Below are 5,050 nucleotides of genomic sequence, written 5' to 3'. Positions count from 1 at the left end.
AATGACGTCTGAAATAACTCAGTGCTGTCTTAGTTGGCACGATTTCCATTGGTTCATTTCCAATAACTTTCACGCATTATTCGAAATTCTTTCTCGGGCAAAACACTTTCAAGTGCCTGAGATTTATCCAATTTGTAGCGAGTCGCCGAAGAAAAGTTGCAAGCTGACTTGCTGATAAAGTACTTCAATCTATTTTGGAAAAGAGAACAAATTTCTGTCTCCTTGGTAGATTTTAAGGGGAAACAAATTACCGGTAAACGAAATAATCTTTTAGCTAACTAGCTCTAAGCCTCAAAGGTTATTGCACGTCAGTCCAAATTGGCGCAACTTCGTCCGGTTTCGATCAAGTTTATGTTATGCTAATTAAGCATATATTAGGGGTAAAGAAATAAACATTACCTTTTCACCTCGCATTGGTTTGTTCACCTCGGTCTGTATAACTATCAGCCTGATCAGTTTTGTTTTGTGGAAGAGGGAAAAGGGAAACGTTTGACTTTGACATAAAGAAAATCGCGAAAGCGCAAGCAGCAGCGAGCAGAGTTTTAGAAGCTTTCGAAGACATTAGAGTCGTGTAAGAAGCTGAAAGTAGTAGTTAATTTAGAGGAGAAGACCTTTTCTACTGGACAGCATAGGACGCTTCGGCAACGCGTTTTGCAATACTTTCTTCACGCTTTAGGTCATCGACCAGTGTCATCTTGGCTGGTATGCAAACAGGAGCACAACTATAGTCGATGGATGGGATTATGATTGATTTTAAACCATAAAATTATTGTTGCTTTCAAACACGAAACACGAGAAGCTACAAAAGTTCTAAGACAATTATTGCATTTTAGTATACACTAAAACAGTGTATACTGTTTAACGCGCGCACTCATTGGCTACTCAAACTCCGGATATCCATTGCTGTTTACTTCCTAGCAATTCGCGCGGAATTTGCGCCCGAAAATGTTGTAATCTTTGCAGGATTAAATGAGTTTAAATCATCTTTTAGTGCTATATTATCTAACTGTTTTAGTACATAATAAAAGAACTATTCACCTTAGTGTCGGTGACTTGTGATGGATATTTACATCGCCGCTTCGCGGCTGGGTAAATATTAGCCACCACAACTTCCGTGAATAATTGTTAAATATTTACTGTAGCTTTAACTGTGTTTGCATGCACCCGAATGGCTGACATTTAAATTGTCTTTCGTTTTTATAAATTATCCCTTTTTGCTTTGTTCAGTAAACAATATTATTGTTAACTGTGATTTGGGCTAAAGAACGAGGCAACTAGGGTTAATTACAGCCACTTTAAGAGTAAGGTCTTCCAGCTACGACTTTATTGGGGCAATATTCTGTCGGCGTCGGCGTCGCATTTCAGCAAGTTTCTTTTGTAAAACACGGAAGGGTTAACCTATTTATGCGAAAAGGAAAACAGGGACAAAGGTAGTGAAACACTCGAGCGTTTTTTCCATGGCTTTCGTCACTTTACACTCTTTTAGTTTTTGTGGGGTTGAATTTAAGGTAGAGCCTTTTGACCGCTTTTCCTTCAAGATGTTGCTAGGGGAAACGCTGTGCAATTTTAGTCAGATTTTCCCGCCAAAAAACTTGGAAAAAGTACGGGCGCTTAAAGTACGCATGCGCCAACTTTTTTTTTTTTGAAAAACTTAAAATAAATTATCTCTGTACAATGAAATACATAATAGAGACAATAAAAACACAAGTTTTTAATCTAGATTTGTTTATTATTTCAATGCAAAAAAAATACGGCGCATGCGTAATGGAGACGCCGTATTTTTTTTTTCTAAGTGTCATTTAAGCGAAAAGGTCAAAGTCTACTCTGGGGGAAAGATTTTCCGTCCTTTTTCTCTATTCTCTTAGGGAATGGAAACAAACTTAACTTTATTTGCCTGGTAATTTTTTTGTAGTTGACATAAAAAAAATTCGTTGACAAAAAGCTCCTAATGATTGTAGCACCCTTAAAAAGGAAGATTATGGCAAACTCTTTTTACTTTTACATCCCTGACATTCCTCTTCTTACTCGCCGTAGAAGTCACCAAAACTAACAGAGATTTGCTGTACAACTAAACTAGTGAGAGGCTGTTCTAGCCCCTCAATGACACCACAAACTGGCTTGTCATTGCAAAACGTTTTGTGATGACATAGAAGGAATAGATCCATTCCTCTCGCTAGCATGGCTGTTCCGTAAATGTTTATGATATACAGTAAAAGATGTTTCCCATCCTTAAAAAGAACCAAAGTTATACCTATTTTGCAAAAGGCACCTCTTGTCTTCCTGCCTTGGACTCCATCACCTCCCGCAAAGCGCATTAATGCATTTGTCTTAATGTCATGATTAAGTCAACAAAACAAGCACAGAATTGAGAATCGTAATAAAGCAAACACTTTGGTGTCTTAATAACGAAACTGTAAAGGAAAGTAGGGAAATAATCTGCGAGTGTAATACGCAACGCAATGCCCCTGAAGCAACACTAGTTTGAAGTGACGGTGATCTGCAAATGTGATTATCCTAATAAGAGTCGGTCCATAAACAAACTGTTATGTTGCCAATAGTTTTGATGGTGCGATGGTTTGGTTCGTACAACCACGCAAATTTTGTGGTTTAAAGTGCGGTGATTTGAGTAGCAGTCGTTTAAGGTCAAAGGAGTCTTAATAGACCACTGTAAGAACATGGTTCGACTCCATGAGTATCAGTAATCTTTCTGTTTGACTGACTGAGTGAAAAAATCGTTACTCCCAAGAGATTTGGATGGTAAATGGTTTGACTTGTAGTATAGGAGTTATAAGAAGTTGCGAGTCCCCTATGATGATCTGTATGAGATAGTTACGTTGACAAATTTTGAGTCTAGGACGATTGATAATCTGTTTGGTAAGCGTCTGGTGTCAATGTCTGTCTGTCTGTAATTCAAACGTGAAAAACATTTTTTTTTCTTAATATGTATGTCTTGCAGACGGTGTTTAGACAAAATATCTTTATTGTTCTTTACGTTTGGAAGCTATTCCTGCCCTCAAATTTTTCCTTTCCACTTTCAATTCTCTTGAAAAGTGAAATGAGTATACGTTTGAGTGATTGTGATAATTTAATCGGAGAACCCAGAGAATTTGTCCTTTAAGAATCATCTTTTGAGGGTATGTCTGTTTTACGTGATTCAACTCTCTCTACATGTTCTGGATCCGTCCAAGTTTTTAAAACCAGTGCCTTACTTCCTAACTACCCAGCGTCTCTGTACTGTCAGTGGATCGTATGAGTTATGTATGAGTTATTGACAAAATGATTCATTAGTTGGCTGTGAAGACTGTTTGCACAGTAAATTAACAGCGATGCTGACCACTTTTGTTTGTCGTGTGTTTGCTCTGTTACTAAAGGGAAAAAGTCGTTTGCCCTTCCGAAACTTTTGGCTTTCTCGGCACTGTACCCATCGTACTTTCTCGTCATCGCTATCATTATTTTTATTGCCATAGTTAACGTCAATGAAATGATTGTCAACATTATTATTGTCGTCGTCGTCGTCATTGGCATCGTCGTCGTCAATGTCAATGACATCGTCATTGTTATCGCGATGGTCAACGTTATTGGCTCTGGCTTTGGCTCTGTCATTGTCATTGTCGCTGTCAGTTCCTTTGCCTTAATCTGATTGTGATCTTCGACGTTACTGTCATTGACGTCCTTCATTGTCATCTTCAATGCCATCGTCATCGTCATCGTTATCAAAGTCAAAGTCAAAGTCAAAGTCAAAGTCAGAGTCAGAGTCTTTGTTATTGCTTTTTTTGCCTCAACCGTTGCCAGTTGCCAGTTTCCATTTGCATTGTCATCGTCATCGTCATCGTCATCGTCAACGTCATTATCGCTGTTGTCATCGCCATTGCCATAACCAGGCGTCGTCATTTTCGACTAAAGGTGGCTCAAATCAGTTTCAGCACTTTCAAGAGACCTTGTTATTAGAAGGATTGACACTAAAACACTTTATCACTTTACAGCAATGTTATGGTACCAGCAATTATTGCTGAAGACGATGCAGTCATTATTGTGACGTAACAAGTTACCATTGAAACAGGAAAGCCTTGCAAAAGCACCCTATATTTTGTGTTTAGCTGTTCATATCTCAAAAACGGACTCGGTGGTCTCCATTTTTTATTTGTGAAATGAAATAAGCATGCCAAAATAAAACTTTCTGCGAAGTTTAAAAAGAAAATATTTGCTAGCAAATAGGATTTTTATGTTTTCTCGTAATGCTTTGTTTAAGCTGTTATATGACAAGAATTTCGTTCACAATATTGTGTAACCACATGCTATTGTGACGTGAAGGGCTAGGCAATTATCAAATGTTATTACCCCCTCTCAGGGGATTATCAGTCGCGTAACGTGAAATGTAGCGTTCATTCACTTCTTCTAGTCGTCAAGGGTCAAAGCTTTTTGCAAGTCTCGTGAGTATTTTTCATCCCGCCACGTCCCCTATCCCTTCTTCATTCTTGCATTTGGTTATGCAGTTCTGGCGTTTTCTAGCCCCCACCTTTACTGGGGCCAATAATAATTCATTGGATTTTGTGTGAATATAAGATTTTATCTTGCAAAAAGTTAATTAAAGTGACTATGGGCCTCTGCCCATAGCCAATTCACTCCATCTTGTGTATTTCATTCATATGGGCCCCTGTAAACGAGCTGAAGGTAAAGCAACCTGGCCTCTTAGAGAATTTGTTTTGGTTATCAGCACTACAAAAAGCATGAAATTATATGGTGCACATTCAGAGCCACCTTAAATAATTGTAAATGAACGAAATGATATATGAAATGAATCATATACTGAACTGCGGATATGAAATTAAGTAAAGCTATGATCCTCGCAGTTATGAACGCAATTTTAGCAATTGCGTCCATAACTGCGAGGATCATAGCTTTACTTGCTTTTATATCCGCAGTTCAGCATATGATTCATTTCGTATATCATTTCGTTCATTGATTCATTCCTCACTGGAAATTAGAAATGACCAGCTCCCAACTTCAGTGGTTTCATAGCTCAGTTGGTTAGAGCGTCGCATCGGTATTG

This window comes from Montipora capricornis, unplaced genomic scaffold, assembly GCF_036669925.1.
Source record: "Montipora capricornis isolate CH-2021 unplaced genomic scaffold, ASM3666992v2 scaffold_310, whole genome shotgun sequence".
Lineage (NCBI taxonomy): Eukaryota > Metazoa > Cnidaria > Anthozoa > Scleractinia > Acroporidae > Montipora > Montipora capricornis.
The sequence above is the reverse complement of the archived record's forward strand: the minus strand, read 5'-3'. Positions refer to the sequence as shown.